The sequence below is a fragment of the Tachypleus tridentatus genome, chromosome 7, assembly GCF_004210375.1.
Source record: "Tachypleus tridentatus isolate NWPU-2018 chromosome 7, ASM421037v1, whole genome shotgun sequence".
In the NCBI taxonomy this organism is placed as follows: Eukaryota; Metazoa; Arthropoda; class Merostomata; order Xiphosura; family Limulidae; genus Tachypleus; species Tachypleus tridentatus.
In genome coordinates, this window is record NC_134831.1 from 185,036,301 (window position 1) to 185,063,761 (window position 27,461).

The 27,461-nt window shown below is 33.0% G+C and overlaps 1 protein-coding gene across 12 annotated transcripts in view; it reads right to left on the reverse strand.

Moving 5' to 3' along the window:
* The window catches only part of LOC143257477 (complexin-like), a 339,522-nt gene that overhangs the window by 244,837 nt on the left and 67,224 nt on the right, over positions 1-27,461 (reverse strand). For 4 of the 12 annotated variants that reach the window (XM_076516192.1, XM_076516191.1, XM_076516195.1 and 1 more), the window contains exon 3: positions 25,505-25,589. The exons of 7 other annotated variants lie outside the window; for them this stretch is intronic. The gene's annotated coding sequence lies outside the window, so the exon portion shown is untranslated. Of the gene's footprint in view, positions 1-19,036; positions 19,179-25,504; positions 25,590-27,461 lie in introns of those variants that run through there. One more of the 12 variants, XM_076516189.1, reaches the window with a different exon arrangement.

Here is a 27,461-nt window from a genome sequence, read left to right on the forward strand (position 1 = left end):
TGTCTGTTGTATGTCCATGTAACTACTTATCTATATAAACATAGTAACACTGTCTGTTGTATGTCCATGTAACTACTTATCTATATAAACATAGTAACACTGTTTGTTGTATGTCCATGTAACTACTTATCTATATAAACATAACAACACTGTCTGTTGTATGTCCATGTAACTACTTATCTATATAAACATAACAACACTGTCTGTTGTATGTCCATGTAACTACTTATCTATATAAACATAGTTACACTGTTGTTGTATGTCCATGTAACTACTTATCTATATAAACATAACTGTCTGTTGTATGTCCATGTAACTACTTATCTATATAAACATAACAACACTGTCTGTTGTATGTCCATGTAACTAATCTATATAATACAACAACACTGTCTGTTGTATGTCCATGTAACTACTTATCTATATAAACATAACAACACTGTCTGTTGTATGTCCATGTAACTACTTATCTATATAAACATAACAACACTGTCTGTTGTATGTCCATGTAACTACTTATATATATAAACATAACAACACTGTCTGTTGTATGTCCATGTAACTACTTATCTATATAAACATAACACTGTCTGTTGTATGTCCATGTAACTACTTATCTATATAAACATAGTAACACTGTTGTATGTCCATGTAACTACTTATCTATATAAACATAACAACACTGTCTGTTGTATGTCCCTGTAACAACTTATCTACATAAACATAATAACACTGTTGTATGTCTATGTAACTACTTATCTATATAAACATAGTAACACTGTTTGTTGTATGTCCATGTAACTACTTATCTATATAAACATAGTAACACTGTCTGTTGTATGTCCATGTAACTACTTATCTATATAAACATAGTAACACTGTCTGTTGTATGTCCATGTAACTACATATCTATATAAACATAACAACACTGTCTGTTGTATGTCCATGTAACTACTTATCTATATAAACATAACAACACTGTCTGTTGTATGTCCATGTAACTACTTATCTATATAAACATAACAACACTGTCTGTTGTATGTCCATGTAACTACTTATCTATATAAACATAGTTACACTGTTGTTGTATGTCCATGTAACTACTTATCTATATAAACATAACAACACTGTCTGTTGTATGTCCATGTAACTACTTATCTATATAAACAACACTGTTGTATGTCCATGTAACTACTTATCTATATAAACATAACACTGTCTGTTGTATGTCCATGTAACTACTTATCTATATAAACATAACACTGTCTGTTGTATGTCCATGTAACTACTTATCTATATAAACATAGTAACACTGTTGTATGTCCATGTAACTACTTATCTATATAAACATAACAACACTGTCTGTTGTATGTCCATGTAACTACTTATCTATATAAACATAACAACACTGTCTGTTGTATGTCCATGTAACTACTTATCTATATAAACATAACACTGTCTGTTGTATGTCCATGTAACTACTTATCTATATAAACATAACAACACTGTCTGTTGTATGTCCATGTAACTACTTATCTATATAAACATAACAACACTGTCTGTTGTATGTCCATGTAACTACTTATCTATATAAACATAGTTACACTGTTGTTGTATGTCCATGTAACTACTTATCTATATAAACATAACTCTGTTGTATGTCCATGTAACTACTTATCTATATAAACATAACAACACTGTCTGTTGTATGTCCATGTAACTACTTATGTATATAATAACAACACTGTCTGTTGTATGTCCATGTAACTACTTATCTATATAAACATAACAACACTGTCTGTTGTATGTCCATGTAACTACTTATCTATATAAACATAACAACACTGTCTGTTGTATGTCCATGTAACTACTTATCTATATAAACATAACAACACTGTCTGTTGTATGTCCATGTAACTACTTATCTATATAAACATAACACTGTCTGTTGTATGTCCATGTAACTACTTATCTATATAAACATAGTAACACTGTTGTATGTCCATGTAACTACTTATCTATATAAACATAACAAACTGTCTGTTGTATGTCCATGTAACTACTTATCTATATAAACATAATAACACTGTTGTATGTCCATGTAACTACTTATCTATATAAACATAGTAACACTGTTGTTGTATGTCCATGTAACTACTTATCTATATAAACATAGTAACACTGTTTGTTGTATATCCATGTAACTACTTATCTATATACACATAGTAACACTGTTTGTTGTATGTCCATGTAACTACTTATCTATATAAACATAACAACACTGTCTGTTGTATGTCCATGTAACTACTTATCTATATAAACATAACAACACTGTCTGTTGTATGTCCATGTAACTACTTATCTATATAAACATAACAACACTGTCTGTTGTATGTCCATGTAACTACTTATCTATATAAACATAGTTACACTGTTGTTGTATGTCCATGTAACTACTTATCTATATAAACATAACTGTCTGTTGTATGTCCATGTAACTACTTATCTATATAAACATAACTGTCTCTTGTATGCCATGTAACTACTTATCTATATAAACATAGTAACACTGTCTGTTGTATGTCCATGTAACTACTTATCTATATAAACATAGTAACACTGTCTGTTGTATGTCCATGTAACTACTTATCTATATAAACATAACAACACTGTCTGTTGTATGTCCATGTAACTACTTATCTATATAAACATAACAACACTGTCTGTTGTATGTCCATGTAACTACTTATCTATATAAACATAACAACACTGTCTGTTGTATGTCCATGTAACTACTTATCTATATAAACATAGTTACACTGTTGTTGTATGTCCATGTAACTACTTATCTATATAAACATAACAACACTGTCTGTTGTATGTCCATGTAACTACTTATCTATATAAACATAACACACTGTTGTATGTCCATGTAACTACTTATCTATATAAACATAACACTGTCTGTTGTATGTCCATGTAACTACTTATCTATATAAACATAGTAACACTGTTGTATGTCCATGTAACTACTTATCTATATAAACATAACAACACTGTCTGTTGTATGTCCATGTAACTACTTATCTATATAAACATAACACTGTCTGTTGTATGTCCATGTAACTACTTATCTATATAAACATAACAACACTGTCTGTTGTATGTCCATGTAACTACTTATCTATATAAACATAACAACACTGTCTGTTGTATGTCCATGTAACTACTTATCTATATAAACATAGTTACACTGTTGTTGTATGTCCATGTAACTACTTATCTATATAAACATAACTGTCTGTTGTATGTCCATGTAACTACTTATCTATATAAACATAACAACACTGTCTGTTGTATGTCCATGTAACTACTTATCTATATAATAACAACACTGTCTGTTGTATGTCCATGTAACTACTTATCTATCTATAAACATAACAACACTGTCTGTTGTATGTCCATGTAACTACTTATCTATATAAACATAACAACACTGTCTGTTGTATGTCCATGTAACTACTTATCTATATAAACATAACAACACTGTCTGTTGTATGTCCATGTAACTACTTATCTATATAAACATAACACTGTCTGTTGTATGTCCATGTAACTACTTATCTATATAAACATAGTAACACTGTTGTATGTCCATGTAACTACTTATCTATATAAACATAACAACGCTGTCTGTTGTATGTCCATGTAACTACTTATCTACATAAACATAATAACACTGTTGTATGTCCATGTAACTACTTATCTATATAAACATAGTAACACTGTTGTTGTATGTCCATGTAACTACTTATCTATATAAACATAGTAACACTGTCTGTTGTATGTCCATGTAACTACTTATCTATATAAACATAGTAACACTGTCTGTTGTATGTCCATGTAACTATTTATCTATATAAACATAACAACACTGTCTGTTGTATGTCCATGTAACTACTTATCTATATAAACATAACAACACTGTCTGTTGTATGTCCATGTAACTACTTATCTATATAAACATAACAACACTGTCTGTTGTATGTCCATGTAACTACTTATCTATATAAACATAGTAACACTGTTGTTGTATGTCCATGTAACTACTTATCTATATAAACATAACTGTCTGTTGTATGTCCATGTAACTACTTATCTATATAAACATAATAACACTGTCTCTTGTATGTCCATGTAACTACTTATCTATATAAACATAACTGTCTCTTGTATGCCACGTAACTACTTATCTATATAAACATAACTGTCTCTTGTATGTCCATGTAACTACTTATCTATATAAACATAACTGTCTCTTGTATGCCACGTAACTACTTATCTATATAAACATAATAACACTGTCTCTTGTATGTCCATGTAACTACTTATCTATATAAACATAACACTGTCTGTTGTATGTCCATGTAACTACTTATCTATGTAAACATAACAACACTACTTGTTGTATGTCCATGTAAGTAATTATCTATGTAAACATAACAACACTACTTGTTGTATGTCCATGTAACTACTTATCTATATAAAAATAACAACATTGTCTGTTGTATGTCCATGTAATTACTTATCTGTATAAAAATAACATTGTCTGTTGTATGTCCATGTAACTACTTATCTATATAAAAATAACAACACTGTCTGTTGTATGTCCATGTAACTACTTATCTATATAAACATAACGCATTCTGTTGTATGTCTATGTAACTACTTATCTATATAAACATAGTAACACTGTGTTGTATGTCTATGTAACTACTTATCTATATAAACATAACAACACTGTCTGTTGTATGTCCATGTAACTACTTATCTATATAAACATAACAACACTGTCTGTTGTATGTCCATGTAACTACTTATCTATATAAACATATAACACTGTCTGTTGTATGTCCATGTAACTACTTATCTATATAAACATAGTAACACTGTCTGTTGTATGTCCATGTAACTACTTATCTATATAAACATAACAACACTGTCTGTTGTATGTCCATGTAACTACTTATCTATATAAACATAACAACACTGTCTGTTGTATGTCCATGTAACAACTTATCTATATAAACATAACAATGCTGTCTGTTGTATGTCCCTGTAACAACTTATCTACATAAACATAATAACACTGTTGTATGTCTATGTAACTACTTATCTATGTAAACATAGTAACACTGTTTGTTGTATGTCCATGTAACTACTTATCTATATAAATATAACAATGCATTCTGTTGTATGTCCATTTAACTACTTATCTATATAAACATAGTAACACTGTCTGTTGTATGTCCATGTAACTACATATCTATATAAACATAGTAACACTGTATGTTGTATGTCCATGTAACTACTTATCTATATAAACATAACAACACTGTCTGTTGTATGTCCATGTAACTACTTATCTATATAAACATAACAACACTGTCTGTTGTATGTCCATGTAACTTATCTATATAAACATAGTTACACTGTTGTTGTATGTCCATGTAACTTATCTATATAAACATAGTTACACTGTTGTTGTATGTCCATGTAACTACTTATCTATATAAACATAACTGTCTCTTGTATGTCCATGTAACTACTTATCTATATAAACATAACACTGTCTGTTGTATGTCCATGTAACTACTTATCTATACAAACATAACACTGTCTGTTGTATGTCCATGTAACTACTTATCTATATAAACATAACACTGTCTGTTGTATGTCCATGTAACTACTTATCTATATAAACATAACACTGTCTGTTGTATGTCCATGTAACTACTTATCTATATAAACATAACACTGTCTGTTGTATGTCCATGTAACTACTTATCTATATAAACATAACAACACTGTGTGTTGTATGTCCATGTAACTACTTATCTATATAAACATAACACTGTCTGTTGTATGTCCATGTAACTACTTATCTATATAAACATAACAACACTGTCTGTTGTATGTCCATGTAACTACTTATCTATATAAACATAACAACGCTGTCTGTTGTATGTCCCTGTAACAACTTATCTACATAAACATAATAACACTGTTGTATGTCTATGTAACTACTTATCTATGTAAACATAGTAACACTGTTTGTTGTATGTCCATGTAACTACTTATCTATATAAATATAACCATGCATTCTGTTGTATGTCCATTTAACTACTTATCTATATAAACATAGCAACACTGTATGTTGTATGTCCATGTAACTACATATCTATATAAACATAGTAACACTGTCTGTTGTATGTCCATGTAACTACTTATCTATATAAACATAGTAACACTGTCTGTTGTATGTCCATGTCACTACTTATCTATATAAACATAACAACACTGTCTGTTGTATGTCCATGTAACTACTTATCTATATAAACATAACACTGTCTTTTGTATGTCCATGTAACTACTTATGTATATAAAAATATCAACACTGTCTGTATCTCCATGTAACTACTTATCTATATAAACATGACAACACTGTCTGTTGTATGTCCATGCAACTACTCATCTATATAAACATAACAACACTGTCTGTTGTATGTCCATGTAACTACTTATCTATATAAACATAACAACACTGTCTGTTGTATGTCCATGTAAGTAATTATCTATGTAAACATAACAACACTACTTGTTGTATGTCCATGTAACTACTTATTTATATACACATAGTAACACTGTCTGTTGTATGTCCATGTAACTACTTATCTATATAAAAATAACAACATTGTCTGTTGTATGTCCATGTAACTACTTATCTATATAAAAATAATAACACTGTCTGTTGTATGTCCATGTAACTACTTATCTATATAAATATAACGCATTCTGTTGTATGTTCCTGTAACTACTTATCTATATAAACATAGTAACACTGTGTTGTATGTCTATGTAACTACTTATCTATATAAACATAGTAACACTGTCTGTTGTATGTCCATGTAACTACTTATCTATATAAACATAGTAACACTGTATGTTGTATGTCCATGTAACTACTTATCTATATAAACATAGTAACACTGTCTGTTGTATGTCAATGTCACTTCTTATCTTTATAAACATAACAACGCTGTCTGTTCTATGTCCCTGTAACTACTTATCTATATAAACATAACGCTGTCTGTTGTTTGTCCATGTAACTACTTATCTATACAAACATAACACTGTCTGTTGTATGTCCATGTAACTACTTATCTATATAAACATAACACTGTCTGTTGTATGTCCATGTAACTACTTATCTATATAAACATAACACTGTCTGTTGTATGTCCATGTAACTACTTATCTATATAATCAACACTGTTGTATGTCCATGTAACTACTTATCTATATAAACATAACAACGCTGTCTGTTGTATGTCCATGTAACTACTTATCTATATAAACATAACAATGCTGTCTGTTGTATGTCCATGTAACTACTTATCTATATAAACATAGTAACACTGTCTGTTGTATGTCCATGTAACTACTTATCTATATAAACATAGTAACACTGTTTGTTGTATGTCCATGTAACTACTTATCTATATAAACATAACAACACTGTCTGTTGTATGTCAATGTCACTACTTATCTATATAAACATAACAACACTGTCTGTTGTATGTCCATGTAACTACTTATCTATATAAACATAGTTACACTGTTGTTGTATGTCCATGTAACTACTTATCTATATAAACATAACTGTCTGTTGTATGTCCATGTAACTACTTATCTATATAAACATAACAACACTGTCTGTTGTATGTCCATGTAACTACTTATGTATATAATAACAACACTGTCTGTTGTATGTCCATGTAACTACTTATCTATATAAACATAACAACATTGTCTGTTGTATGTCCATGTAACTACTTATCTATATAAACATAACAACACTGTCTGTTGTATGTCCATGTAACTACTTATATATATAAACATAACAACACTGTCTGTTGTATGTCCATGTAACTACTTATCTATATAAACATAACACTGTCTGTTGTATGTCCATGTAACTACTTATCTATATAAACATAGTAACACTGTTGTATCTCCATGTAACTACTTATCTATATAAACATAACAACACTGTCTGTTGTATGTCCATGTAACTACTTATCTATATAAACATAATAACACTGTCTGTTGTATGTCCATGTAACTACTTATCTATATAAACATAGTAACACTGTTTGTTGTATGTCCATGTAACTACTTATCTATATAAACATAGTAACACTGTCTGTTGTATGTCCATGTAACTACTTATCTATATAAACATAGTAACACTGTATGTTGTATGTCCATGTAACTACTTATCTATATAAACATAACAACACTGTCTGTTGTATGTCCATGTAACTACTTATCTATATAAACATAACAACACTGTCTGTTGTATGTCCATGTAACTACTTATCTATATAAACATAACAACACTGTCTGTTGTATGTCCATGTAACTTATCTATATAAACATAGTTACACTGTTGTTGTATGTCCATGTAACTACTTATCTATATAAACATAACAACACTGTCTGTTGTATGTCCATGTAACTACTTATCTATATAAACATAACACTGTCTGTTGTATGTCCATGTAACTACTTATCTATATAAACATAACAACTGTCTGTTGTATGTCCATGTAACTACTTATCTATATAAACATAGTAACACTGTTGTATGTCCATGTAACTACTTATCTATATAAACATAACAACACTGTCTGTTGTATCTCCATGTAACTACTTATATATATAAACATAACAACACTGTCTGTTGTATGTCCATGTAACTACTTATCTATATAAACATAACACTGTCTGTTGTATGTCCATGTAACTACTTATCTATATAAACATAGTAACACTGTTGTATGTCCATGTAACTACTTATCTATATAAACATAACAACACTGTCTGTTGTATGTCCATGTAACTACTTATCTATATAAACATAATAACACTGTTGTATGTCTATGTAACTACTTATCTATGTAAACATAGTAACACTGTTTGTTGTATGTCCATGTAACTACTTATCTATATAAATATAACAATGCATTCTGTTGTATGTCCATTTAACTACTTATCTATATAAACATAGCAACACTGTCTGTTGTATGTCCATGTAACTACTTATCTATATAAATATAGCAACACTGTATGTTGTATGTCCATGTAACTACATATCTATATAAACATAGTAACACTGTCTGTTGTATGTCCATGTAACTACTTATCTATATAAACATAGGAACACTGTCTGTTGTATGTCCATGTAACTACTTATCTATATAAACATAACAACACTGTCTGTTGTATGTCCATGTAACTACTTATCTATATAAACATAACACTGTCTGTTGTATGTCCATGTAACTACTTATCTATATAAACATAGTAACACTGTTGTATGTCCATGTAACTACTTATCTATATAAACATAACAACGCTGTCTGTTGTATGTCCATGTAACTACTTATCTATATAAACATAACAACACTGTCTGTTGTATGTCAATGTCACTACTTATCTATATAAACATAACAACACTGTCTGTTGTATGTCCATGTAACTTATCTATATAAACATAGTTACACTGTTGTTGTATGTCCATGTAACTACTTATCTATATAAACATAGTAACACTGTTGTTGTATGTCCATGTAACTACTTATCTATATAAACATAACAACACTGTCTGTTGTATGTCCATGTAACTACTTATCTATACAAACATAACACTGTCTGTTGTATGTCCATGTAACTACTTATCTATATAAACATAACACTGTCTGTTGTATGTCCATGTAACTACTTATCTATATAAACATAGTAACACTGTTGTATGTCCATGTAACTACTTATCTATATAAACATAACAACGCTGTCTGTTGTATGTCCCTGTAACAACTTATCTACATAAACATAATAACACTGTTGTATGTCTATGTCACTACTTATCTATATAAACATAACAACACTGTCTGTTGTATGTCCATGTAACTACTTATCTATATAAACATAACACTGTCTGTTGTATGTCCATGTAACTACTTATCTATATAAACATAGTAACACTGTTGTATGTCCATGTAACTACTTATCTATATAAACATAACAACGCTGTCTGTTGTATGTCCATGTAACTACTTATCTATATAAACATAGTAACAGTCTGTTGTATGTCCATGTAACTACTTATCTATATAAACATAGTAACACTGTCTGTTGTATGTCCATGCAACTACTCATCTATATAAACATAACAACACTGTCTGTATCTCCATGTAACTACTTATCTATATAAACATGACAACACTGTCTGTTGTATGTCCATGTAACTACTTATCTATATAAACATAACACTGTCTGTTGTATGTCCATGTAACTACTTATCTATATAAACATAGTAACACTGTTGTATGTCCATGTAACTACTTATCTATATAAACATAACAACACTGTTGTTTATCCATGTAAATACTTATCTGTATAAACATAACAACGCTGTCTGTTGTATGTCCATGTAACTACTTATCTATATAAACATAGTAACAGTCTGTTGTATGTCCATGCAACTACTTATCTATATAAACATAACAACACTGTCTGTTGTATGTCCATGCAACTACTCATCTATATAAACATAACAACACTGTCTGTTGTATGTCCATGTAACTACTTATCTATATAAACATAACAACACTGTCTGTTGTATGTCCATGTAACTACTCATCTATATAAACATAACAACACTGTCTGTTGTATGTCCATGTAACAACTTATCTATATAAACATAGCAACGCTGTCTGTTGTATGTCCATGTAACTACTTATCTATATAAACATAACAACACTGTCTGTTGTATGTCCATGTAACTACTTATCTATATAAATATAACAACGCATTCTGTTGTATGTCCATGTAACTACTTATCTATATAAACAACACTGTTGTATGTCCATGTAACAACTTATCTATATAAACATAGCAACGCTGTCTGTTGTATATTCCTGTAACTACTTATCTATATAAACATAGTAACACTGTCTGTTGTATGTCCATGTATCTACTTATCTATATATTAACATAACAACACTGTCTGTTGTATGTTCATGTAAGTATTTTGCAAGGTGTGAATGGATATTCACGATAATTGGTACGGAGGTTCATTAGGTCCATGCGTGGATACATAGAAAATTACAGTTTTAATTTTGGGTTCTGCAGTTTTTATGAGCGTTTTTGCTTTTCTTACAAACTTAACTTCAAACAAACAAATACGGTTCCACGTGTCAGAAACTTTCATTATAATGTTCAACCTTCAGTTTTGTTACGGTCAAGCCCCCCAGTGGCAGAGCTGGATGTCTACGGGCTTACAACATGGTTTCGATACCCATTGTTGGCAGAGCATAAATAACTCACTGTGTTGCTTTGTGCTAAGTTCAAACAAATCTTACGGTCCAACGTGTCAGAAACTTTTATTATGATCTTAAAACTTCAATTTTCTTATAAACTCGTTTGTCAGGATAGAAAGTGAAAGTTTATAAAAATAAACAGAAATTCCTGTTCTTTTGAAAAAACAAACCAAAAATATCAGCACAAACTCAGTTCTATCCATTCGTCATGATAATGAAGAAAACACTGCTACACGTTCAGATTGTGTTTAAGTCTCTTCATCACAGAGGCTTACACCAGCTAATCGCCTGTCAACATTTTGGCAATAGAGGAGTTTATTTACTAATCGTCTTTTAACCTTTTGCCAACAAAAAATAAAAGTAATTACATTTACTAATCATTAAGTTCTTTCACTAATGAATATTTTATTTTTCTTTTATCGCTAACCTTTAACGAAAGAAAATTCGCAGAATTATTCTCTGTTGACCTCTTTACTAAAAAGATATTTATTTATTTTTTTTTGTTATTCCTTGCCATCAAAACGGTCTTATAAATGCCGACTCCATTAGGGTTACACTAACTACTCCTTTCAGCGTAGTATGCGCAAATCGTCCAATAATACGTTTATTAATATGTCACTAATCAAGTGTAGTGTTTAATCATTCGAGGAAAAGCTATAGTAAGAAAGCCTTAACTGTTTCACATATATTGTTAATCTGACAATTTAGAAAACTCAATGAATTTGCGATTTTGAGCTTCTGACCAAAGGAATGGAAACCAACCAGCAGCAGCACCCGCTGCCACAAGGGTTTTGAAAATTCACGTCCCGAACCCAATCCCGGATCCTTTGATCCGCAGTTCAACAAACTAACCACTACGCCGCGCCAGGTACCCCTTTGTTCAAAACAGTACAAATCCTTGAGAAAGTATACACTGTCCAATCTTTATTTCTTGCATTTTAAATTATTATTTTAATAGCAGGTATGCTCAATTTCCTGAAAGAATTCGTTTGTTACTTAAATAATGCATTGGAATATTAAGGTGATAACAGTCATTCTTCCACAGGTTTGTATTTATATTTAGTGTATGCATTAATAGTTGTTTGAGATATGATGTAATTATCGCATTAATCGTGTTTATTCCATACACCGAGTCTGATAAATCACCACCAAAGTCAAGAATTGACAGATTTTCCGAGTAAGTTCTAAACGCCTCAGCCTTAGTCATACAGACATATGATTCTAAAAAGCAGAGTTAGATTTCCCACGGTTGGCAAGGCGCAGTTAACCCATAGTGTAGCTTTTCGCTGAAAGCAAAACAAAAAATAATATTTCTGTCAGTGGCGCCGCCTGGTGAAACTTTATCGTGAACATTTTATTGGGTTTCTGCTCAACCATTCAGTAGATTTACAAAAATATAAATCAGATGATAACTTATGCTTTGAATTTAGAATAGTTTTGGTATAAATTGAAAAAGTTCGATAGTCTAGAATCTTGATCTTAACGTATCTTTTTATTTTATTAACGCAGAGTGGATTAAATATTTTCATAATTTACATCAACTCAACCTATTTTTAAGCTTTTAACTGTTTTTCTTTGTCTATGAGACTTGGCATCACCAAGTGGTTAGGGTGCTCGACTCGTATTCTTGGGGTCATTCTTCCAGCTATTATAATGTTTTGGTCAATCTCACTATTCGTTGGCAAAAAAGGTAGGCCAAAAGTTTGCAGTGGGTGGTGATGGCTAGCTCAGCTACCTTCCTTATAGTCTTCTTTTTTTTTTAATTTTGCGCAAAGCTACACAAGAGCTATATCCGCTAGCCGTCCCTAATTTAGCAGTATAAGGCTAGAGGGGAGGCAGCTAGTCATCACTACCCACTGCAAAGTCTTGGGCTACTCTTTTACCAACGAATAATGGGATTGACCGTCACATTATAACGCTTCCAAGACTGAAAGGGCGAGCATGTTTGCTGCGACTGGCATTCGAACCTGCGACCCCTAGATTACAAGTCGAATGCCTTAACCCACCTAGCCATACTGAGCCCCCTCTAGTCTTACATTGCTAAATCAGGGACGATAGCCCCTTAGACACCCTCATGTCGCATTGCGCGAAATTCAAAATAAACATTGTCTATGATGTATGTAGCTTTTCTAATTCGAAATTTGTATGTGAGGTTGAAGACTCAATACCAGTATAGAATCACATTACCATAAGTTCCAAAGTTAACTTAATTGAAGTTGTATAAAAAACGAACAAAAAACTTAGTAATTACAGTTACTTTAATTGCAAAAACGGATGACCTGGAACATTAACTTATTTAGCTGTATTACAACAGGTTCATCTACCATTAACTTCAATTGATTTTCGGTGAACAAACACGTATTACAAGAAAAATGTGCTTGATGCCTGAACGAATTACCAGTTGCTGCTAACTAGCTCTCTTTACAACGGGAAAACAATGCTAAGTTTCTTCATTTAATGTCTATTTTTATATTAAATCCCTAAAGGTAAATTAAAAAAGAAAAACACACACATACACCTTGTACCAAACGTTTTGCTGCGTGATCCAGTTCTGCAATGGTACCTGATAGAATTGAATGGACTGTAGATATTAACGCGAGTTAAATTTTCAGGAAACCAATTACTATGATATAACTACTCAGAAGGACAATTATTGTGATGTAAATTATCACAAAACCTATTACTATAAACTAGCTTTACTATAAAATAAATAATTAAAAGACCAATTGCTATGAAGCTATTACCATAAGGTAATGTCTCAGATTATCAATTAGTGAATTAAATTTTCAGGGACCAATTACCAGATGTAAACTCTAAAAAAATTTAAAAAAATAGTTTATATGTTTAAAAATGTCTGGAGTTATCAATTAGTTGTACACGCTATGACAATAAAAATATGGAACAAAATCAACAAAAAAAATGGTTGTAAAGTAAAAAAAAAAATACCATAAATAACTAATGAAAACATATTTTGAAAACTTCCTACTTAAATACACACATACAAATTGATTTCTAAATACACGTTGTTGAAACAAACTGGTGACACAATATTTTTAAAAACTTTCAAAACATCTGTCTCACACCGAGCTCGTAACTACGGCAGCACGTGCATAAAAACGCCCAGTGTTTCCTGTCATTACTTTACAAATACACACAGTTTGCTACATAGCCTGTATTGTACGGAAATCACAAAAATTTGTATAAAAATTAAGAAACTGAATACACGAGGTCATGATACACCTGACGTAAACGTCATAACGCCAAATACAGATTATACACTTACGGCGTAAGTTCTGTATCATCCATGTGTATTATTAACTATAAGATTATGTTACACATGAGACGCACTCCATAACACCAAATACAGAGTAAATGTTACACATAACGTGCATCCCATAACACCAAATACAGATTATAAATATGTGTTACACATAACGTACACTCCATAACATCAAATACAGAATCTAAGCATACGTTACACATAACGTGAGCTCTACAAGACCAAATACAGAATATATGCATATGATACAGAAAGCATAAATGTCGTGTTTCTAATATGATCAGTGTTACATGTTATATATTGCCTAACACTATTTATTCTAAAAAGAAACTCACGTTTCGTTATACACTTCAAAACATAAGAGCCAGACAGGTCATATTCCTGTTCCCAAGGGGAGACACTTTCCCTAACCTGTGTCTTAAGTAGTTACATTCTGATACGTATTAAAAACAAACCTTAAACTGAAAAGCAACTGTACAAATGTATCTCAGAACGGCTGTTATGGGTTTTTACACTTACTGGTATGCAGAGAACAATGCTTTGACCTTCCTAGGTCATCTTCAGGTCGAAATGTTGTTCTCTGCTAATCAATAAAAGTGTTAATACCCCTACCAGCCGTTCTGAGATACATTTTTATTTCAAGTGAAAATGAACTGTCTCAGTGTAAGTAACCATAAGGCAAAAAAGCATAAAAACTATTTTATCTCATAACATACAAGTGGTCCCCTAGTGCTACAGTAAATTTATACCACTAGAAACCGGATTTTGATACCCATGGCAAACACAGTACAGATAGCCCTTTGCGTAGCTTTGTGTTTAAAAAGAAATAGCAACATACATGCGGCACAACTCAACAGGTACCATAAAAGTATATAGCACGTGTAGTTTCACGCGTTTTGGTACGATCGCCAACAGAAAGAAACTGCTAGACTATAGTACCAGTAGAGAGATCACGTGTTTTACCTGTCAGCCTTGTTTAACACCTGCCAAAGATTATTTTGTCACAGATATGTCGTGTTGTTTATTTCATACACAGATATAGAAGCCAAGAAGCGATACAACTACAATGCAATCAATCAATCAAAATGTGAGAGAAAGAAAGAAACAAGACCGTTCGTTGAACTAAATATAGAAGTAATTCTTGTACTCTGTAAGCCTTACGTGAGTAACATCGTACATGGATACTTACGTGAGTAACATCATACATGGAAACTTTAGTATTTAGTAGTTTTATTAGACTTGTTAGCTTAATAATTGTTCACATAACTTCAAAAGTGTTTTATATTTATTTTATTTGCCTGGAAAGCATTTCAGTCGTATGCTATTTTTGTTTGTTTTATTGAATCTCATGCAAAGCTACAAAAGGGCTATCTGCGCTAGCCGTTCCTAATTTAGCACTGTAAGACTGCAAGTAAGGCAGCTAGCCATTACCACCCACCGCCAACTCTTGGGCTACTCTTTTACCAACGAACAGTGGACTTGGCCATCAAATTATAGCCCCCTCCCCCCCACCGTTGAAAGAGCGAGTATGTTTGGTGTGACGGGGATTTGAACTCGCGACCCTTAAATGTTGTTTCTGACGATTCGCATTAGTCACTAGGCTAATTTACCTTACAAATTTGATCCAAGGTTTAGATCTCTGTTCTAAATGTAGGATTACTATTCGCGTCGCTAGTCTTGATGATATAATTACAAAATTCATTTTCACCGACTTAGTTTTTATTTGTTAACTTGCCCAGTTATCACGAACAAAATATTTTATTTGTAACACAGAAAACCAGAAAATTTCATCATACTTGTTCCGTTAAGTATCCAAATGGTTTAATTTGTTGAGCACGTGTTCAGTTTCTCTACTGGCTAGCTAGTGACACACTTGAAAGACAATGCTACCTAAGACAAAATTTTGTTGTTTTTAACCCTAAAATCGTCAGAAACAGAAATTACCATGTTGTGGCTCAACGCGTTTACGGTTCCATCTCTTCCTTTGACAAAACTTTGAAACTCCTAAAATATTTTTTGCTATTTATAAAAGTCTTCCCAAAGCAAGGCTACGTTTATCTAATGTCTTCCCATTTTGATATTGATCTACGTTCATGGCATCTAGGACACTGTGTTTACTTGAAAGAAATAACAACAATTGTTTTTCAGCTATTCTTAACTGTGATTGGCTGAGGTTTACTCAATCATATCTTAGCCAGTCAATCACCGACCAATCTAAGACAACTAAAGTGGTTATAATGAAAAGAACAAACTGTCTCGTGATTTTATTGCCCGCTTTTTGACTGGATTCTAATGATTTTTGGACGATCTCTCTTCCTGATATCTTTAACTTTGACAGAAACCCCATCGTGATTACATCCACAACGCTTCTATTCTATGCAAACATTACATTAGTCAACCTTTTACTTGGAACCGGGAATAGTCTACTCGTGCCTTTCGGAAATACTCCCAGTGTCTACGGACTAGTCTTGACCTGAAAATAAGTCTTCTATAGGTAAATTACTTTGTAAAAACAATGTAGTTTCATTATAAACTTTACACAAAAGGAGGGAAGGACTCACTTTCGGATGGAAATTTCTCTGTAGGAGGTAAACCGATGGACACAAATGTTGCATTGTTCGCAAGCAATAAAACTTAATTATCTTAAGATAAACGATTTTAGAACTTTTCACTGGGATGACCGAAACAGACACTAATATCTGTACTATTGATATGATTTTTGAGTTTGTTTCTTTGGAATTTCGCGCAAAGCTACACGAGGGATATCTGCACTAGTCGTCCCTAATTTAGAAGTGTAAAACTAAAGGAATAGCAACTAGTCACTACCACCCACCCGCCAACTTTTGAGCTACTCTTTTACCAACGAATATAGAGATTGACCGTCATATTATAACGCCCCGAAGGCTGACAGGGCGAGAATATTTCATGTGACGAGTATTCGAACCCGTGACCCTTAGACTGGGAGTCGAGTGTCCTAACCACATGGTCATACCAGGTCCATGGAAGTAAAAGCAAATATTTGCATACTACGGGAAAATAGCGTTTGTTTGGTGTATTATATTTTTATTTCCATTTACAACCTAATAGATTCAGTAAAGTAAAAACATGTAACACTTCGTGAAGATGTGAACTAATTAAAAAACTTAATGGTAAAAATATTAACATAAGACACAGAAATAATTTAACAACATATACAGGTGTGAACTAATTAAAACTAAATGGAAAAAAAAAACATGTTCAAGGTACTTATCATTCTCTTTCTTCAGATGAAAGTATGAACTAGAAATTTGATATTCACAACAATAATAAATAAATATATACATATGCACAAAACACGGAATTAATGTGACATCACTTGTAAATGTAAACTAATTAAAACTATTTACAATGGTAAAAACATACGACAAAAACACAGAACCAATGTAACGTCACATGCAAGTGTGAACAAATCAAAACCCTTAACAGTGGTAAAAACATGTAACACAAAACACAGAATTGTTGTAACATCACGTGTAAGTGTGAACTACTTAAAACTATTAACGCTGTTAAAAACATGCAACAAAAACACAAAAATGATGTAACCGGTGTGCAGATGTGAACTAACCAAAACTCTTAATGGTAAAAACATTAACATAAAACACAAAAATAATGTAACAGCACGTGCAAATGTGAATATATTTAAAACTGTGAACAACAGCAAAAGAGCAAAACAGTATAACAAAAACAACGTTTCTTGAAGCAAAAGGCTTCACAATACGCTGTTGGCACTGTGATCACCGAAACAATTATACTCCGGAGTTTACCTGGAGGTGAGAGGTCATAAAAAAATAATGACATTACCAATCCTAAAACTCACAACAACCATAAACTCTTATAAAATATTTAACAAAATAACAATGGATATATACAAGCAATATTCACCTTAACAAACGTGGTAAGAACGTATTATATCGACAGTAGATAACTAAATAAAATACAGAAAGGTTATTGTGTCACAGATGGCACTATGCATTTACGTTACACTGGAACAGCCAACGTCACAAAAATCCTGTCAAATGATAAACAAATACCTTTTTCATAAGAAGCATTATTACTTAGAAACTACAGAATTTCTTATGACAAACTCCTTTCCTTCTGTTCTTAAAGACTTCAAAATAATAGTGTAGTTCAGTATGACATGAGAAGCTTGTTTTTGCTATCTCGGACAACATAAATCTTTGTCAAATGCAGAGAACAAAACTATCACTTTCCTTCTTTTTTTTGCATCATGTAATTCAAAGAACCGACATGAGGAATGAAATATACTTACGTGACAATAGGCAGAGGACAGCCTGCTAGCTAGTGAGCAAGCTCCAGCACATACATTTGATAAAACACAGCTCTGGTTGTGGTTCTCAAACCCACCGCTTGTCGCCACCACCCTTGAATCTCACGTTATCAGCCAATCAATAACCGTGGCCTTGTTCGACGTGTACTTTACAGTTCTTTGATGTTGGGTCACGTGACATTTATCAAACAACTGGAAGTTCTGTTTCTCATGATTTTTCAAATTAAAATCGTGCTGAGTATAAGTTTGATCTGTTTAGTGTTGTTTTCACACGTGCCATTCTTTTCTTCTGCAATATTATTGCCATTCGTAATCGCTGGAGAGCAGTTAAAGCTAAACCAGAGGCCGCTCAAAAAACCTAACTATATCTGAATCATTTTCCATGTTTGCATTTGTCAAACTTACAGTTCAGCCGAGTCAAGGCTCATAAGATAAAAACAACAGCATCCTCACGGTCAAATGTTAGACTGACTTATAACACCTTTTAATTAATAATTATTATTATTCATTGGAATAGATTTCTAAGATAAGGTTGTTTTTTTTTCTTAGTTTCCTCCAAAGCTACACGAGGGCTATCTGCGCTATCCGTCCATAATTTAGCAGTGTAAGACTATAGTGCAGGCAGCTAGTCACCACCACCCATCGCCAACTCTGGGGCTACTCTTTTGCCAACGAATAGGGAGACTGACCGTCATATTATAACGCCACTACGTCTGAAAGTGCGAGATGTTTGGTATGACGAGATTCGAACCCGCGACCCTCAGATTACGAGTCGAGTACCTTAACCACCTGGGCCTTCTATGTTAAGGAAATAGGAAATAAAAATCATTATTTCTCTGAGCAAATTTTTTTTTCAATTATTTAGTTCATTCAGAAAAGTGAAATTACGTGCACTGAGAGAATCTACTTATTTTACCAACATCAAGCTTACCAAATTCGAAGGCTCTAACAGTCTTCAAATGTTTTTACTATTTGTCTTCTGAACGAACGAGGAGAGAGAAGCGAAATGTTCGGTACCACTCTTAAATGTATGGCACGTGACTACCATTTATAACTCAATCTTTTTCTTGAGTGTCCATATCTCACAACCAATATCAAGCTTAAACTCCAACAAACTCATACTTTACAACAACAACAAAATTATTCACGATTATTATTAAATAACTAGCCTATGACACTCATGTTGGTCACTCAAAAACAATTATTCTGGCCATTTGTTAAATCTTAGTTTGAAATAAAAGCGCTCGAGTTAGACGTGCTTTAGTACATTTTGAAGTAATATCATAGCAAGAAATGCCGCTTTGTAACTTTTCTAAACATATTCAGCAGTCGATTTTATAAAAATAAAATTATCACCAGATGGCTCTCAACCAAGTTATTTATTATTTAATTAAACAAATGCGAACAATTATTAACGGTGAAAAAACAATTGAATTTCTAATTGAATTTCCCCATATCAATCATCTGGAGTTCAAGCATTGAATCATTTGAATTACAGATGTGCTTTAATATTAATTCAAATAATTCTACTTTGAGTGACATAAGCCTTGTTTTTAGTATGTATGATTCTAGTCTGAGTGACATAAGCCTTGTTTTTAGTACGGTATGGTATGTGTTTATCGTATCAGCGCTTAAATGATAAACTGAGTTTACTCGAGCATTTTCAGCCCTAAATTAAATATTTCGTGGGCTATTTTAGCCCTCCTACGTAGGCTGAAAACGTTTAGCGCCGGGAAGTTGTAAATATCACAGAGTATATATGGTAATGCTTTATTTTCCTTACGAATGTAAAACGAGCATTTGTATATCTATTTGTATCAAAGGGAATTTCTGGGTATATTTACACAATAAAAGGACAAATCCCAGGTAGTAAAGAAAGAGAACTGGGAATAACTACGAAAAATCAAACGTCTGTCAATTCTGATATCGATTGTCATGGTGACCACTGTCTTTTATCCACTTCCACGCGTACAAAAAAAATGTCATTTCGTAATTGGGTGAAAGGTTTGGTTTGGTTTGGTTTGATTTAAATTTCGAGCAAAGCTACACGAGGAATATCTGCACTAATCGTCCCTAATTTAGCAGTGTAAGACTAGAGTGAAGGCAGCTAGTCACCATCACTCGCCGCTTACTCTTGGGCTACTCTTTTGCCAACGAATAGGGAGATTGACCGTCATATTATAACGCCAGTACGTCTGAAAGGGCGAGATGTTTGGTATGACGAAGATTCGAAGCCGCGACCCTCAGATTACTAGTTGAGTGCCTTAATCACCTGGCCATGCCGAACCTTTGTGTAAAAGAATTAGTGATTGGGTAATCTAAGGATTTTTTAGTGATTTTAAATCGTTATTTTATGTTGAAGAAAGCTAACATTTAGCTATATAAACTTGTACGTTGTGTATTCACGCAGCTTAAAACAGTTGGGTAAGTCGTATTAACATACCTGGTTAGAAAAAATCTTAATAAAAGCTAAATATTTAAAATATTGGTCTAAACAGTTCTTTAACGTGTAGTTTTAGTTTAATTACACAGTGCCTCAGAATGGCAAAACAAACACATTTTAAGAGATTTTATGCTTTGAGGCTTAGTCTGGGCTTGTGATCAGGTTGCAAGTCAAGCATTAGCCACCCCTATCTTCAAGCACCTTTGCCATAAAATTAACAAACAACAAGAAATAAGTAAAAGAATAATGTTGATGTATTTGTTTTCAGAGTTTCGAGAGATATACCCAAAAGCTTAGCGATAAATCTCGTGGCTTATAACGCTAAATTTGGAGACTCAACCTCCGCAGTAAACAAAGGCAGATGATCTATTGGTAATCATTGCTGCTTTTCAAATCTGATGGCAAACCAATACAGAAAAAGGATTACTTTCACATCAAGTGGTTGTTATGACGTTTATTTTACAGTAGTACAGATAGTAACATCGAGATAACAAAAAAAAAATCGTTTCTTTTTTCCAAAACACAACGATCGATGGTGGGAAGGTTATAAGAGCCAACAGAAACAGTTAGTTTAATTTGAATTTCGCGCATAGCTATACAAGGGCTATCTGAACTAGCCGTCCTTAATTTAGCAGCGTAACATTAGATACAAGGTAGCTAGTCATCACCATCCACCGTCAACTATTTTACCAACAAATAGTGGGATTGATCGTGACTTATAATGCCCCCACAACTGAAATGGTAATCATGTTTGGTGTGACAGAGGTTAAAACCCGCGACCCTCAAATTGCCAGCCGAGCTTCCTATCCAACTGACCATACCGGGCCATAACAGAAATGCCCCCCGCTTGTACAGCGGTATGTCTCCGGATTTACAACGCTAAAATCAGGGGTTCGATTCCCCTCGGTGGGCTGAGCAGATAGCCCTTTGTGGCTTTGCTATAAGAAAAACACACACAGAAACAAACAAATAGATATTACGCATGTGCTAGTATAAACAAACAAGGTCGTTGTTACAAATGAGGCCTCCGACAGGACACAGTACCGCCTTCACAAACATGTTAACTTCGTCTTTTGTCGCGACTTATAAACTAGGAGTTGGTTGGATTTGATTTTTAAATTCGTTCTAACGACACAGTAAGTTTATACGATCGTACTCACATAGACACACTTACATACAAAGTGAAGCAAAAGTGAGTATACATTTGTTTTTCCTAAAGCATAATTTGCCACCACGACTCCATTACAACGTTAGAAACCCTGTTTTGATATCCGTAGTGGACAGAGCCCACACAGCCCATTGTGTTGCTTTGCGCTTAACTTCAAACAAACAGATAAATAAAGAGCAGAATATCCAACGTTTTATTCTGGAATAAACAATAAATAACGTGCTTTCAGTTGTCTTCGTAATATTTTATTTAGCATCAACTGTATAGGAACTTCTGCTCCACATTGGACATAAATACATGTTGTACGAGTTGCAAGATCATTGAGAATCACTAAGCAATAACAGTCCCGAACAACAAATAAGTGTTCAAACTTTAGCCACAGTTCACCAGAGAGAGCAACCATACTAATGATGACCCACACATTGCGCTATTAAACTTTCCGATAAAAGTATTTAATTTTGGTTTAAATATAAAAGTAATATACTTTTCTGACATAAATAAACAAAGCAAAAGTTATTAATTTCCATAACTTAAAACTATATATATCTTACAAGCAATAATAAAAATATTCAGCCGGTATAATTTAAATTTTACCATTTTCTCTTGTCCATTTTTTTTCTACAGTTACACGATTGTTTTTCTTCATTTTCCTTTGTTTTTTATATACTTTATTTTGATGATATATCTAATACAAGGGAATTCGTGAGTTAAGACTATATGTCATAGCAACTTTCTGCGTAGCACTTTTGATCGGATATAATGGTTTGGTTTGAATTTCGCGCAAAGCTACACGAGGGCTAGTTATGCTAGCCGTCCCCAATCTAGCAGTGTAAATCTAAAAGGAAGACAAATAGTCATCACCACCAACCGCCAACTCTTGGGCTACTATTTTACTAACGAATAGTAGGATTGACCGTGACGTTATAACGCCCAATGGCTGAAAGGACGAGTATATTTGGTGTGACTGGGATTCGAACCTGCGAACCTCAGATTATGAGTCTAGTGCCTTAACCACCTGGCTATGCCAGGCCGAAGATATAAGGGTATTCGTGAGTTAAGACGCATATGTTATAGCAACATTCAAATATCTTTCCCGTCTATCCTTAAATTTCTTTAAATTAACTACATCCACCACAACTGAATGCAACTCATTCCAAAGACTAATCACCCTGTTAGAAGAATACAGCTGTTGTAGTTGCAGGTAACTCTTACCTTGCCAAACATTTATATTTCCCACAGTGTTACTGTTCTTGCTGTCAAGTTCGTGAAAAGGTGATGCATCAGCAGGAAGAATATCCTTAAAAATCTTAATCAACTAAAGAGGCAGGAAGAACGAAGAGGACGGCAGAGAGACAGTTGCTGACAGCTAAGAACATTAATAAAAAATAACAATTACACTCGACAAAAATATCGCGTTGTGTCAACAAAACTCCTTATTAAAGAGTCGTATAACCTATACATTAAAAAAAAATCCCAAATCAGTGTAGTTTGTTTTTCCGCACTCTTGAATCTCCTAACTTGAAATCGTGGCCACAATTCAGGATCTCTTGGTAGTATCTTTTCAGTAAGGTGTCAACATGGCCAGGTGGGTTAAGGCACGCGACTTGTAATCTGAAGGTCGCGGGTTCGAATCCCAGTCCCTCCAAACATGCTCGACCTTTCAGCCGTGGGGGCGTTATAATATGACGGTCAATCCCACTATTCGTTGGTAAAAGAGTAGGCCAAGAGTTGGCAGTGGGTGGTGATGTAGTAGCTGCCTTAACTCGAGTCTTACACTGCTATATTAGGGACGTATAGCGCAGATAGCCCTCGTGTAGCTTTGCGCAAAATTAAAATCCAAACAAGTGTATCAACAATCTTGAATGTGAACTTCCTGTTCTTTATTTTAGAGGGAATCGTCTAAAAACTTCGTCACAACGTGTCACGTCATCACCACTGACGTCTAAAAGTGAAAGTTTTGTAGAAGATCTGATGCTATTGCAAGTAAAAATGTGAGACTAATTTATAATATTCGATTTATATCCGGCAAGCAATACACGTCACTAAAGTCTTTAATATACGATGTCATTATTTTCGTGGCACTCAGCACACCACCTATACACGGTCTATGTGTACTCAACAATTTGCTCGCAAAGGCGTGAAACAGTATTAATATTGAAACGATGGAATTATACGAAACTCCTACTTTCGCTTCGCTTACCTCCACGCATAATTTAACAAAATGGAACATTATTCCAATCATAAGATGCCAAATTAGAAATCACATGAACGGTTAACCGTGTTGATGTCGTATCAAAATTCATAGGGATAAGCAACTGTGATGGTGTGATGTCATAAATCTTTATGCGATAGCATCCAACCAAAATTTACCTAACAATAAAGTACAATTTGCACGGACAGAACATCACTGCCCTGCTAAACCACGTCACCTGACACGTGAACGAAGAAAACAATAGAATAATATTCTATACACAGCTCTTATTGACACAGTGACATCAGCCAAAGTTCTTGAATCTGAAACGTTGAAAAGTTTTAAATCACATAATCGTAGTATCACAATTGTGAGTTTTAGTTTTGAGAGCATTTGTAAACACATGTAGTTGCCCTTACCATTTCACATGCATTGGATACTATTACAGAGAAATGATGAATTAATAGTTTAAAGTATCAGTTGTTCCTTCCGGCGTCTCTTCTGAGAAACAGACGTCCTAACGATGTGAAATTATATTCAGAATAAAGCTAAACAATGGGTTATTTGTGGTCTCCTCACCGCAGGTACCGAAATCAAATTTTAATGTTATAGGCTATAAGACGTAGCTAGGACACCACAATGGATTACCTGCAATCCTTCCAATGAGGGGAACGAACTCTAGATTTCAGTGTTCTAATTCCTCTTGCTGAAAGACAGTCTTCCACAGGCCAGTCTAGACAAAGGAATTACATCTGAGTCACAAACAAGTATGATTTATACACCTCAGTCCCTCACTCTCAGGTGAAACAGGAATTATAATGTTTTCTTTTGAAATTTATCTTATCAGTCATTTAGTGCTATTTACCATGTTTCAAGCTTACGAACTCATATAGTACTAACTACTTACCATGTTTCAAGCTTACGAACTCATATAGTACTAACTACTTACCATGTTTCAAGTTTATCAACTCATTCAGTACTAATTATTTACCATGTTTCAAATTTATCAACTCATTCAGTACTAACTATTTACCATGTTTCAAGTTTATCAACTCATTCAGTACTAACTATTTACTATGTTTCAAGTTTATCAACTCATTAACTACTAACTATTCACTATGTTTCAAGTTTATCAATTCATTCAGTACTAACTATTTACCATGTTTCAAGTTTATCACCTCATTCAGTACTAACTATTTACTATGTTTCAAGTTTATCAACTCATTAAGTACTAACTATTCACTATGTTTCAAGTTTATCAATTCATTCAGTACTAACTATTTACCATGTTTCAAGTTTATCACCTCATTCAGTACTAACTATTTACTATGTTTCAAGTTTATCAACTCATTAAGTACTAACTATTCACTATGTTTCAAGTTTATCAATTCATTCAGTACTAATTATTTACCATGTTTCAAATTTATCAACTCATTCAGTACTAACTATTTACCATGTTTCAAATTTATCAACTCATTCAGTACTAACTATTCACTATGTTTCAAGTTTATCAACTCATTCAGTACTAACTATTTACCATGTTTCAAGTTTATCAATTCATTCAGTACTAACTATTTACCATGTTTCACGTCATCAACTCATTCAATACTAACTATTTACCATGTTTCAACGTTTTTATCATATAATTTCATTATTTTTAAAGTTCAGGGAATAAGTGACAATAACAAAGGTCGCGGATTCATTGTTACTGTTGAGGAACTTGATCACGCAACTTCGCTACCGATCTAGTCATGACAACAGTTTTCACATGGCTGATGGGTAACCAAACGCTGTCACCATAGCAACAACAACAGGAAGTTACAATGCGCCTAGTAGGCCACCAAGCGGTAAGTCCATTTCAACTGAGGAAGTTATTGATTATTTGTTAGATTTTAATTTTAAAGGTTTAGTAAATTCGTATAATCTTTATATTTCTTGAAGATATTTTAATGGCTGAAAAGGTTAACAAGATAAACAAATATATGATTATTAAAACATCAACGAAACTGCACGGTTTTCTTCGCAATACGAGGATAAGCGATTCATATATTCCCATTGCACTGTTCACATTTTATTTGCTTTCTGTTTTTTTTTGTATATATATAAATGTATCTACTCAATCAGCCTAGCCAATAATCTGGCAGTAAATTAGTTTCGTTTAAGATGGAAAATGTAATTTTTCTAACCAGCATCTATGAATAATGTGTTTATAATAGAAATAAAACGACATTTCGCTTTAGTCTTCGTAACAAATTAACGTTTTCAATTTTCTATTGTCGACACAGTTGATAATGATCGTACCGGTGACCGAAAAGTCGTAGTTGGTCTTAAAATATTTTTCCTTAATGTAAAAGCTGTAACTTCCAATAAAACAAAGAGAGATTTAGTCCCGACTGAAACAAAGATGTAATAAATTCACACGGTACGATGGCGGACGTCGCACGAGAGATTACAAGTCCTGACCTATTTAAAGCATTGATTATTGGCACTGTAAAAAGCCAATCTTTTTGTGACGTGACAACGGTCAATACATTCTCTGAAGGGTTCGAACATCAGGGAATCAATCATTTTGTGTGGCTATATGAAAAGTTTATCTGAAAACTCG